Source organism: Hermetia illucens, chromosome 6, assembly GCF_905115235.1.
Source record: "Hermetia illucens chromosome 6, iHerIll2.2.curated.20191125, whole genome shotgun sequence".
NCBI lineage: Eukaryota > Metazoa > Arthropoda > Insecta > Diptera > Stratiomyidae > Hermetia > Hermetia illucens.
Genome location: NC_051854.1, coordinates 36842219 through 36855749, shown reverse-complemented (window position 1 = coordinate 36855749; position 13531 = coordinate 36842219). Strand labels below are relative to the sequence as shown.

Here is a 13531-nt window from a genome sequence, read left to right as displayed (position 1 = left end):
GAAAAAAGAACATATTGCCAAGGAGTCCAATAGGGACCCCAATTGCATTTTATGGGAGGGAAAGGAGGATGAGATAGCCGGCATATTGCCGAAAGTGGTAAATGCCCGGAATTTAGGAAGGCGTTAACTGCAGTGCAAAAACGCGTTTAATACAAATAAACCTCAATCATTGCAGGGTTCCACAGATTGAATGGAGGTTGCTATCATTAGTGAACCGTACAGATTCACAGATTCTTTTGGTGGAGCGGCGATATGAGCGTGCGGTGGCTAGTGGCTTTGCGTGGGCGAAAATAAGCAGTATATTCGTATACAGCTGTTAAGCTCAGCCGATACTTTCCAATGAACCCTGAATGTGACGCTGATTCCATCAGTCACCAGGGACGAGCTGTTAGAGATCTGCAGTAGTATAGACAACGGCAAAGCCCCGGGTCTAGACGGTGTACCGAATAAAGCCCTCAAGCTTGCCATCAAATGTAGCCTGCATGTCCTACACCATAGCAGTGGCAGTAGCTGGCTCTAGCTCTAGATTACTCCCGATCGTCGAGAGTCAAGGTGGCCTTTCAGATCGGCCGTATGAGTTCCGTGAAGCCAGATAAACCATTGATGCTATTAAAATAGTTGCTTGCTTGGCCGAGAATGCATTTCACAGAAAGGGTGGTATCAGCGGATATTTCGTGATTGTGACCCTGGACGTGAAAAATACATTCTACTCGGCTCGTTGGAACCTTATACGAAAGTTTGGGGATTGATGGTTGATGTTCCCACCTACCTCGCTACTCTTGTCGATAGCTATTTGCAAGAGCTGACGCTTTGGTATAATAGAGATGATGGACCCACGGAGTACGTTCCCTTTGCGGGGGTCCCACAGGGCTCTACACTGGGTCCACTATTGTGGAAGGTGATGCATAATGATGTACTTTACCTTCTGGTCTCGGAGGAGGAAACGATGGTGGGTTACGCCGACGATGTAGCACTGGTTGTGGTTATAAAGCATCTCGAAGATGCTGAATTGTTCTCAAGCGGAGCAATCAGTGCTGTTAAAGCTTGATTAGAAAGTGCTGGACTGTTACTCGCGAAGAGAAAGACGGAAGCGGTCCTCATCACTAAGCTCCGCAAGAGAATTGGGAATCGTATCATCACTTCCAAACCGGCCATCAAATACTTGGGCTTGAATTTGCTTCATATTAAGATCACCTTTTTCTCCCATTGAATGCGTAATATTCCTAAATTTTCCATAATTGACACTATAATTTTTACATGAAAGCTAACATAATGAGACAAATTTTGGCAAATTTGCATGTTTTTTAAGTTTAAAGTACCGTTACAATAATCTATATTGAAATTTAGGTGGAAAATCGGTTTTTAAGTTGGGTTTTTTTTTTGTTTTTCGATTAACGTGTTTACGTTTCAATCCTTTGTTTTAGTAGCACTTGGGGGCAATTATTGGAAAAAATGTGATCACACAGAGCTCTGGATGAGGTATTTTATGCTTTTCTCTATTCATTTATTTGCTTTCTTCTAACAGGATTGTTTCCTTTTACTTTATTTATTTAGTCATTTTATTTTGGAAATGGCTGATTGGAAATTCTTTAGGGCCGGAAAACATTTCCAGATACCCTTATCATTCTTTGCTACCCGAATAACCTAAACCTTTAGGTGCATGCCCAGCTTCCCAGGCTTACAATTTATTACATTTCAGAGTAAACAGTCTAATATCTAAAAGAAAATTAGTTGAATTCTTTCAATTCGCATGGAAAAGCACGAAGGAGTTTTTACAAAAAACAATCTTTTATGTCTAAAACATCTAACTTTCGCTTTTCAAGTTGTTTAGGAGCATGTAAAGCACTAACATAATTATAGAAGGCATCCAGATATTTCTAGGTCTTCCCAACTTTATGCTTTTCTTTGCTCTAACCGAACCTTGGGACAATCTTCGAAGATGCTACAATGCACGTAGCTATAAATAGCCCCTCGTTTTTCAGTCGCGTTCTGATAATTAATTCTGTATATTAAGTCGAATTACCATTAAAAACATGGTTGAATAATTAGAAGTCATAGACTGGAATGTTAGTATATACAAGGACAGTTTTCATTATGAATTGGTCTGCAAGCAAATACGCAGAAATTTTCAAATTTCTGTGTTTTTATGTCAGCCGTTCTATAAAAACTTAAAGACAGACATGCTTTGAGCAATTTGCTTTGAACTTCAAAACGCAGTATCTACGCAATGTTAAAATGTCTATTCAAGGTAAGCACACAGTTTACATGTGTGTGAATGGTAATTATCTTGAGTTTACATGCCAGGAAACACTTCCCAAAAGAACGAATCTTCCAGAAACATATAACCAAGTTAGTAATTTAATGGTGCCTCCGTAACGGACTCACGGTAAACGTGAGGAAGCCCGGACTAATTATGATCACTAGAAAGGTTAGGTGGAGCAGCTACGCCCTACCCACGTTAGCAAGGGCGAAAATCTAGCTGGTACAAACAGTTAAGTATTTAGGAATACATCTCAACTCCAAGCTAACGTGGAAGCACCATATCCAGGAACAATATCAGAAATCCTGCAGATTGGCTATGGGAAGGACACCCAGAAATTAAACCAAATATGGAAGAGGAGAAAAGTAGTTTTTTTACGGTGCAGGGCTTCGGAAACCCAGTGCCGGCGGTTTTTGGGAGTGAGCAAGCGGGCTGTCGGCCGTCGATATCCAACGACCGCAGTGCCTCAGTAGTGGGAAACTTGGCTACTGTGGCATCTAATGCTACAAGAGATAATGGTGGAGTGGAAATTAGGTCCACACCGGATCCTTTTAGGAGGAGTTCGAAGCTTGGGAGATCACCACCGAGAACAATAGTTCTTGTGGGTAGTCGAGATTCGTCGCGGTACTCTAAAAGAAATACGAATAGTCCCTTAATCGAGATCATTCCTTGTGGCGCAAGGCGCGAAAGCAAACGGGAACATACCGGAATGGCGTTCGTTACACTCGGGGAACGAATAAATGAACTGTGCGAGTTCATCAAGGAGAGGCGGAATATCCACCAAAATATTCGAGCCTTGATAAGAGGCATTAAATTGTCTTATATCAAGCCACTCGAAGAAAAGAATTCCCAAGCGTCAGTTGGCAAGGTCACAAGGGAAACGCAGGTGACGCCTCCCCGTGATAAAGCAGGCGGGAAGACAGGAAAACGGGCCAGAGACGGTACCAGCCAGCCTCTTGGACCACAGCAAGTCCCGAAGAAGAAAAAAGCCTCTTCACCAAAGAAGGCGGAGCCGGCGAGAGTACCCGCGAAAGTCGGTAATCTCACGATTACAGCCACAACACCTACAAAAGTGAAAGAAACCAACGCCCGGAGACCCGAACAATGGACTAAGGTGAGCAACAAGAGGAAAAAGGACAAAAAGAAGCTCCGCCCGGAAATAATAATTATTTCCAAGAAGGGAAATATGTCCTATGCCGACATCCTCCGAAAGGTGAAGTCACACCCGAAATTGAAGGATTTGGGGATAGTGTGAGCCGTATCAGGCGAACACAGAGAGGGGATCTGATGCTGGAGTTAGGTAAATCCGCCGACAAGTCGGCCGATAACTTCCGAGGGAAGGTGGAAAGTGTACTTGGAGAGGAAGCTGAGGTAAGAGCTCGGAAACAGGAGATAGTGGTTGAATGCAAGGACCTAGATGAAGTCACCTCACGGGAGGACATCTGTGCTGGGCTAAAGCAGCAGTTCAACCTTGGCGATATAGACCAGAGTGCCATAAAAAGGATGAAGAAGGCATATGGTGGCACACAGACCGCTATTATTAGTTTGCCGGCGGAATCAGCTATTAAGTTAATTACCGCGGGCAAGGTAAGAGTAGGTTGGGTCGTGTGCAGACTCAGGGAGCAAATATCTCTAAAGAGATGCTTCAGATGCCTCGATTTCGGCCATTCTGCGGCGGCATGCATTAGCCAGCATGATAGGTCGACGAGTTGAAGTGTGGGAAAGAGGGCCACCTCATCAAAGATTGCACCGGAGATCCACGGTGTATGTTATGTAGTGGGAATGAGGGCGTGGACGGCCGGCATATTGCGGGAAGCAGCAGATGTTCGGTATATAGGAGGAAGCTGAACCGCACAGGCAAATGAGATTGATACAAATCAATCTCAATCACTGTGAGGCAGCTCAGGACCTGCTCTCGCAAACCATTCGAGAGTCGAATGTCGATGTCGCGGTTATTTGCGAGCCGTACAGAAACTACGGCGGTGCGGCTTGGGCGGTGGATGCGTCTGGCAACGCCGCAATCTGGGCGTGCGGAAGACAGGCCATTCAGGAAGTCATGCCCCCCCCCCCCCGGCAGCCGGTTTTATAAGGACGAAGGTCAACGGTGTCCATATTTATAGCTGCTACGCTCCTCCTAGTGCAACCTTAGCACAATATGAGGAGATGTTAGAGAGTCTGGTGTTGGACGCTAGAGACCGCAGCCCTAAAATCATTGCGGATGATTTCAACGCGTGGGCCCTGGAGTGGGGAAGCCGATCGACGAACACCAGAGGTCAAATTCTGTTGGGCGGAGCTGGACATCGTGCTGGCCAACGTTGGAGGGTCGGGTTCGATCGTTGACCTGACATTTGTTAGCATTTCACTGGTGAGGGAGATGGCTTGGCAAGTGAGTGAGCACTACACCCACAGTGACCACCAGGCCATCCTCCTCCGCAGTGGGAACCGGGGAAGCAGTCAACGACGCTCTGGAGGTGGAAAGGCTAAGGCGGTTGGCTGGTCTATCGGAGCTTTCGACGAGGAGACATTCCTGGTCGCATTGGAGGGAGCCCATGATCCGGATGGAACAGCGGTGGAAAGGGTCACCCAGCTGTCTCAGCGTGTAACCGAAGCATGCGACGCTACGATGCCACGACGACGTTTGCACCACGGCAAGAGGCCAAACTACTGGTGGAACACGGAGATCGCTGCCTTGAGATCCTCTTGTCTCCGAGCAAGGAGACTTTCCCACAGGACAAGGGGAAGGCCGGAGCACCAGGAGCGTGAGGAGGAATACAGGGATCTGCGAAGCAACCTTAAAAAGGTCATTCGGAGAAGCAAGCGGGAATGCTACCAGAAGCTCTGCATGGAGGCTAATACGAATCCGTGGGGTACAGCCTACCAAGTTGTAATGAAGGAGATCCGCGGGCGAAAATGACCTCAGGTGACATGCCCACGGCTCTTGTTGCAAATAATTACAACTCTTTTCCCGCAGCAGGAGCAGGACGAAAGAGAACCCCAACTGGCAGCTCAGCAGGACGTCTTCTCGATCCCTGATGTTACCGAAGGGGAACTTTGGGAAATCTGCAGACGTATTGGGGACAGCAAGGCTCCGGGATTGGGCGGAATTCCGAACAGGGCTCTGAAGGTGGCGGTCAAGGCCAGACCAAGGTGGTTCGCAAGCACATTCGAATCGTGCATAGCGGAAGGAGTGTTTCCCGCCCAGTGGAAGAGGCAGAAGCTGGTGTTGCTACCGAAACCCTGAAAACCACCCGGCGTGCCCTCTTCATATCGCCCTATTTGTCTCTTAGACACCATGGGGAAGATGTTGGAGAGGGTGATATACAACAGGCTGCCCCCGTTCATCGAGCTTGCGGGTGGTCTTTCAGAGCGGCAATATGGGTTTCGGCGAGCCCGTTCTACGGTCAATGCAGTAGCAAAAGTCGTAGAATTGGCTCAAAATGCAATAGCCATGGGCAAATGCTGTGCTCTGGTGACGCTGGACGTCAAAAATGCTTTTAACTCAGCCAATTGGGACTGGATTAAGGGCACTTTGGCCAAACTGGGTGTTCCTAGCTACTTGGCTCGGCTCATCGAGAGTTACTTTTCGGACAGACTTCTCTGGTACGGGACGGACGACGGGCCGAAGGAGTACATTGTGACAGCAGGTGTGCCTCAAGGTTCTGTATTGGGACCGCTGCTGTGGAACATAATGTACGACGGAGTGCTTGGTCTTCGCGTGCCGGAGGAGACAACACTGATTGGTTTTGCGGATGACTTGGCGGTAATTGCAATTGCAAAGCATCCCGAGGACGTGGAGCTTTATGCAAATGAAGCCATTCATACCATCAAGTCATGGTTACGAATGGCCAAGCTGGACCTGGCGAACGAAAAGACAGAGGCGGTCCTCATTACCAACCGTAGGAAGAACAACACGGTTACCATCCAGGTTGGTAATCATGAGGTCGTCTCAAAATCGGTTGTCAAATACCTGCGGGTGATGATCGATGCCAAGCTGAGTTTCAAGGGACACTTGGATTATGCGCGAGAGAAGGCAGCAAATGCCAGCTCATCCCTTGCAAGGATGATGCCTAACGTGGGAGGGCCGAAGTATCGTCGCAGGCTACTCATCGCGGGAGTGGTGAGGTCGATCCTGCTATACGCGGCCCCTGTCTGGGCGGGAGCGTTGAACCACGCTGTCAACCGGAAGAAGATATGTTCGGCATACCGGCCAATTGCGCTAAGGGTGTGCAGCGCATTTAGGACGGCGTCGACGGAGGCAGTGTGTGTTATCGCAGGAATGATCCCTATAGATCTTCTAGCGAGCGAGGCACACTGGCTCTACGAAAAACGGAGGGCAAATCCAGCCGAGGTGAATGCGGATTTCCGAAAAGCCATCAGGAGAGAGTTGTGTGGCAAGTGGCAACAACGATGGGATAACTCCGACAAGGGCAGGTGGACCCATACATTGATTCCGTGTATCAAGAAATGAGTCAACCGAAAGCACGAAGAATTGAGTTACCACCTGACACAGTTCCTTACGGGACACGGTGGCTATAGGAAGTACTTGTATCGCTTCGAGTTGGACGAGTCTCCCAACTGTCCTGAATGCGGTGCTACACTCGAGGACTCGGAGCACGTTGTGTTCCATTGTCCCAGATTTCTGCAGCAGAAAAGGAGGGGCGGACATCGAGCCCTCCAACCTGGTGGAAGAGATGTTGAAGTCGGAGGAAAACTGGATGGCGGTAAATGAGGCAGTAGCCGTGGTGCAAACAAAACTCCTGGAGTTGGATCGAGCTCGGAAGGCGGCGCGACGAAGACGTGATATGGACGAGCTGGTATAACGAACCAGAGCCTCCCCCGCGAAGTAATACTTCACGGTGGTCCCGTGGGGAGGGGCGGAAGAGTGGGGGTGGTTTTAGTGGGTGTGAATCCCACACACTGCTGCAAACTGGCACAGCAGCGTCTTTCCAAGATTTCCGCCTTCATCCATAAAAAAAAAAAATCCTGCAGATTGCTCTGATACTGTAGGACTGCGAAAGGTAAGACTTAGGGGATTCGTTAGATGCATACATCCACAAGAATGTTCACTTTGATGTAGGCATGCATCGAGTGGTGCGTACCTGCATTTCACCTCCCTACCCAAAAAATAACAGCAGGAAGCAGTTGGCGCAGATACAAAGACTCGGTTGTCTAAGTATTACTGAAGCAATAAGTATTACGCCGACCGCTTCATATAAAATCAGTACCAATGAAGCGTGGACAGGCGGTCAAATATAGGGTCATGCGTCCATCTGAAAATTCCTTGACAATCATCCGGTGGCTCTGATGCCGGCCGATCATATGGTTTCCAGATTTGTCTTTGAAAAAACATACTCTGTCGTAATCACTAAAAGAGAAGAATGATCGATAAATGGGCGCAAGTCTGTTGGGAATGCAGACCTAATAATCTTCACCGACGAGTCGGTCATTGAAGACGGATCGACCGCAGGGGTGCTCTTGAGTAGTCTACTTATGGAACTGGTCCGACCCCTCGGAAAAATGACGTCATTTCATTGGAAGCAGAAGAATGATTGCGACAAAAATCGCTGGTAATGAGGAAGTTGACAGATTGGTTTGCCAAGAATCTGAATCCACAATGATGGAGCCAGAACCAGATTTTGGCATCCGGCCATCTACTGTCAAATCAACTGTGAAGGGTAAAATTCCAAGAATTCACGCAGCCGAGTAGAGAAATTTGAACTCTTGCCAGAAGGCGAAGGTCCTTGTAAAAAAATCCGGGGTCACTGAGGTGGCATTTTGTTTGTGGCTCTCGGCTCAGCAACAATAGCTGTTGGATTTTGAAATTCAACAAGCTTCAACAAGCAGCGATAGAAAGGGGTAGAAGGGGTCCTTGTGATATTTAGTCCAGTAACAAGGCTGTATCATGTTTGTTTGCGAATTACAACTATTAACAATAAGATATCCTTGAGATAGGATGGTTACGACGAGGTATTCTTGTTTGTCTGTCTAAACTGTTTCGTGTCGTGCAGTATAATATAATTCAATCTAGCCAGAGTGTTCGATTTTAGTTCTTCTACTTTCATTTAATAAGAGGTAATTCTAGAACCACAAAGAAAAATATAAAATGGATATTTTAGTATCTGCTTTCACACCCTCTGTTTCTTGACTAAATATTAAATATGGCTTTCTGGGAAAACGATTGATTCAAGCTGAGAATTTTAATTTTGTTGCCTATTCACGTCTTTCGAGAAAAAGTACGTAATAACCCACGTAATCACTGTGAAAAACCTCTTGAAATCGAATATAGCCTCCAGATTTAAACAAATAAATGCATAGTATATCCGTCACTTCAAAGAACGTATTTAAATTTCAACCCATCCAGAGGAAAAGCAAATACTTATGAATTAACTTTGCCATGGACAGTAGGTTGTTTGGTTTGAATCATTTTGAAATTAAGTCATATTAAATAGATGATATCACAATGTTCGTTGACGCGTTTTGACCTTGCATTAGAGACCAATGATCCCTTCCCTCTATGATTCCTACAGGAGATTCAAAAATAAAGGGTAGTACTTTTTTCTCAACATATTTGCGAAAGGGGATTAATATTTTTCTCACAGAATATGGTCATGGATCAATTAGTACTTTTCGAAAATGGTCATTTCTGATATTAAGTGAAATGCAGGGGAATGAGGACTCAAAATATGTGCTCCGAAAAGTGAAACAGGTCTCGTTCCCAGAACATATCCAACCGAACAATCTGAAAAATAATCACAGTGCGCAGTGCACTTACACAAAATTGAGAGAAATCAACAGACTGGAGCCTACACGAGGCGATGTGCGTCTGGATGACAGCGACATGTCAATGATATTACCGTTATATTGTCACTACATCAACTGAAAATACGTCCTTCTTGTCCAAAGCCCCACAACACTTATCAACCAAATGCACCCTTAGCCGTATTCATCGATGCTTCAGACATCGCGGTAGGTGCTGCCTTTCACCAAAAGGTGAACCAAATCTGGCAGTCATTAAACTTCTTTTCCAAGAAATTGAATACAGCTCAACGGAATTGCAGCACCTACGATCATGAGCTATTAGCCGCTTACGTGGGAATCAACCTGTAACATGTTATCTCTGCTTTTAAGGAGAAGCCCGAGAAAACGTCCCCTCCCCAACTTCGGCACCTGAACTTCAGACATCCAACACGTGTTTGGCAAGGACAATGTAGTTTCAAGCGGTTTGTAAGGGATTGCAGAAGCCAAAATCCCTGCCACAGCCGATGTTTCGGCAATCGCCAAGGCGCAGAAGGATGACGCAGTGCTTCAGAGTCTCAAATACAAATTTCGGGAGCTCCTTTTTTCGGCTCAACCTCCAAAATACTCTGCGAAACCTCTGAAAAGGAAACTAGGCCATATATTCCGGCCACTTTCCGCTGCAGTACACGATCGGAATTCGGACAACGAATCGGCTGGTCACTAGTAAATATTTCTGGTCCTCAATGAATAATAATAATCATTGGCGCAACAATCCATGTTGGATCAGGGCCTTGAAGTGTGTTAGAGCACTTCATTCAAGACCGTAACGGTACACTAGGAGCATTGCGCTCGCCCGAGATTATTATCCTGATTTGACTCAGGGACTCATTCACAGCTGAGTCGACTGGTATCCGACGTCAAATCACGATACAAATTCCACTGCCACCAGTGAGATTTGAACCGCGACCTTCCGTACGACAGCCTTGCGCTCTAACCACTCAGCTATCCAGACATCCTCAATGAATAAGGATGTTAACTCCTAGACCAAACAATGCATCGCGTGCTAGAAGTGTAAAGTCATTAAGCACATACAGAAAGAAGTAGGCGCATTCCTTCGCTCTACCAAGCGTTTTCACACGCTCCACATTGATGTCATTAGCCCCTTGCGAGACTCGCATGGTTTCAAGTTTTCCCTCACAATCATCGACAGGTTTAGGTGGTGGCATGAGGCAACACTTTTGGCCGACATTTTCGCACAATTTTGCACTGACGCCCTTTGTTGGGAATGGAATCCACGCTTTGGAGTTCCAGCCGACCACTGACCAGGGAAGACAGTTCAAGTCTGCCTTGTTCTCGGAGTCAGGCAAACTCGCAGGCTTCAAACGCCATCCGACGACTGCGTACCACGCGCAATCCAATGGGATGCTTAAAAGCTACCTAGGACGCTGACGGCCGCTCTCATGGGACACGATAACTCTTCGTGGTCGCAAGTCCTGCCTTTAGGTTCTACTTGGCCTCCATACAGCCCATCATGAAGTGTTTGTCGCCAGCTCCGCCAAGCTTGTATACGGGGAGAACTTGAGACCCTCTAGTGACCCCGTGCTAGGTCAGCCCTTTCCACCACTGGGGTTTTGTGCTTGCTCCGGGACACCGTGGACAAGCTAAAATCACCCCGCCATCCCGTCATTCTTCGACGAAGGATAACCCCTCCCCCAAGGTCCTGCACGTCTGCACGCAAGTCTTGGTTGGCGTGGATGCTTCCCGGAAGCCCTTGCAACCACCATATGAGAGCTTGTTTTCATGGATGATAACATAAAATCGCACATGGCTGCTATTGTACGCCGGTATCTGGAGGAGGTCAATCTACTAGTGACGCCACGAAGCTCGGGACTTAATCTAGCCGAGCATTCATGGGATAAATTTTTTAAAAAATTAGGATATAAATGCCACTCCAGCGAACGTACAGAAGTTAGAAGAAACCATTAAAGTTAGAAGAAACCATTAAAGGAGAATGGGAGGCGATCCCACGAGATTTCATAAAAAAATAAGCGAACTCTATAGAAACCCCAACAATACCAATAGGTGTGGCGGCCTTGTCGGCATGCGGGGACCACAGTCCGCAAGTGAGTTCATATGGGTAAAAATAAGCGGCATATATAGTACATCTACAGCTCAGCTGCTATGCTCCTCCAAGCCCGACGTTGGCTTAATTCGAGGAAATGCTGGACGGATTGGTTTTGGATGCAAAAGGACAGGAATTTCTTGGAGGCTTTCTCGCAGTTAGATATCATATTGGTTAACGACGGCGAGATTGATACTTACCGGAAAGGGGAGTCTAGTTCGGTTACGTATCTGACCTTTGTTAGTCCTTCACTAGCTTGCGGTATGTCCTGGAACATCATTGAATAGTACACCCGCAGTGATCACCAGGCAGTAGTCTTTGACATGCAGAGCAAGTCAAGCGGTTGAAAATCTGCTCATCCAAGAATGAGGAGAACCTCAAGTTAGTCTGCGACGACGAAACATTCATAGATGTGTGGTTGGACCAGGACACTATACCAGGTACACCCTCAGAAAGAGCCTTCTATATCACGGACTGTATCGCGAAGGCATGTGACTCATCTATGCCAAGACGTTATACTTTCCCCAGTAGAAGGCCCAACTGCGGGTGGAATAGTAAAATGTCTGATCTTCGGTCAGCGTGTTAACGGACCAAATGAGAGGCTCAGAGAGCAATGCGTAGGATTCACCAGGGGGTGATTCAGCCAGCATACAAGGAAGCCCGAAAAAAACCTGAAGCTGCCTATACAGCAAAGCAAGAGGGACTACTTCAAGCAACTCTGACCCAATCTCCCACTGAAAATCGTTCAGGGTTTGTTCCCTCAGAAGAGCACAAACGGTTTCAGTCTTCAGACAGATCTTTAGATGTAGCTGTAATACCTCCAGTAACGATGCAAGAAATACTGAAGATTTGCGGTACGCTGAAAAACAACGTCCGCCCTCGACGGCAGCCCAAACGAAGCTCTTAAGCTGACCGTTAAGTCTAGGAGGCGAGGAAGGGGCTGTTGCGAATGCAATCGATGCGCGAAGGGAGAGGCTAGTCCACCCCGTGACGAAATACTTGGGGTGGTTCCGCGGGGAAGATGAGAGCTGGGGGATAGTTTTAGGGGGTAAAAATCCTACACGTTGGAACATGTGCAACACTGTCTTTGGAAGATTTCCACCTCCGGAAAAAAAGACAGACAGACAGAAATTGAATCGATTTTAATAAGGTTCTGTTTTACAGAAAAAACGTTAAACAACGGAGTTTTGTCTTTTATCTCCTTGTCCGTCAACCCGAATCCCTTAGATTTGTTGGAGAACCCGTTGAGTTTTAGAGTCTTTAGAGGATCGAGCATACATCCAGACGCGCTTAAGTTGTACATATGCACTTGTCTTATTTATATATGCATGGCCATTATTGCAGAAATACTAATTCAAAAAAATTCTTTAAATAACGCCTCCTTCTCTTGAGGTAATTTTGTTTATGGCAACAAAACTCGCGTCGAAAAAGACTTGTAGCAGTGAAATAAGAAAAACTCACCAAACTTAGATTTAGAAGACTTCCTTGGAGTTCTTAATGACCAAGAAATCCTGAATTTTAAAATCGATTAAAAGTCGACGAACAACGTATAAGTATCTAACTATGTAAGAGTCCATCCAGACTATTAGTTACTGGTGTTTTTATAGTATTTCCCAGATATATTCACTGTATTCACACTAAACTCGCGAGTTTTTACACTTGTACTTTCATCACAAATGTACATCAATTTAAAAAAATCTACACTTTTGAAAATCAAAAGTGAAGTAAACCCAGTAGAACTCACAACCGCGTTTACTCACGAAAAGATCGCGAAAAACTACATGAGATTCACAATAAGCAATCAGAAGATTGCCAACCCAGCTTGCGTATCCCAATCTCTGCAATGGCGCTAATATCACTGAACATGTGGAGGAGGCTCACCGCTATGATAACAGATAAATCTCTGTTAATCGGTATATACTCGTATGCAGAAGTGCTAATACTGTTGAACCATTTTTCGAAAAGGGAAACAATTCGGAATTTACTGGCTCAATTTTCTGTTTGCTGCATAAGTTACTGAGTGAAATCTTAAACGTTTTTCTTTTGAGAATTTTGGGGCCCTAAGCCCGCATCAACTTAATGCCGGGCCGGTCCAAATGGGAAGCAACTTACTCCCTCTTTTTTGGTCCATGGATTCCTCGTTTAGGACTTAGCACCCAAACTTTACAAAAAATTAGGCGATGACGGCTTTGCGGTTTCTTACCAGGGCAGAGGCAAATCGTCAGATGCTGCCTCACCTCTGCCCTGGGAGCAGCGTGACCCAAGCGGCTCGCAGATGTGAAGTGCTCCTTTATATAATTCGCAGAACACAACAGGACTACCAAAAAGGGAAAACCAAGGGGTATCTGAAAACAATATGCATTAGGAGCTACCCACAGGGAAGAGTCAGATTTCTTTTACTATGGCTCTAG

General features: G+C 46.2%; 1 protein-coding gene across 1 annotated transcript in view; it reads right to left on the bottom strand.

Moving 5' to 3' along the window:
- Nucleotides 1-12976, bottom strand: part of LOC119660382 (glucose dehydrogenase [FAD, quinone]) — a 46886-nt gene extending 33910 nt beyond the window's left edge. The window contains exons 1-2 of the mRNA XM_038068906.1: nucleotides 12693-12976; nucleotides 12582-12630 (exon numbers count right to left, since the gene is read on the bottom strand). The gene's annotated coding sequence lies outside the window, so the exon portion shown is untranslated. The remainder of the gene's footprint in view (nucleotides 1-12581; nucleotides 12631-12692) is intronic.
- Nucleotides 12977-13531: the final 555 nt, after the last annotated feature.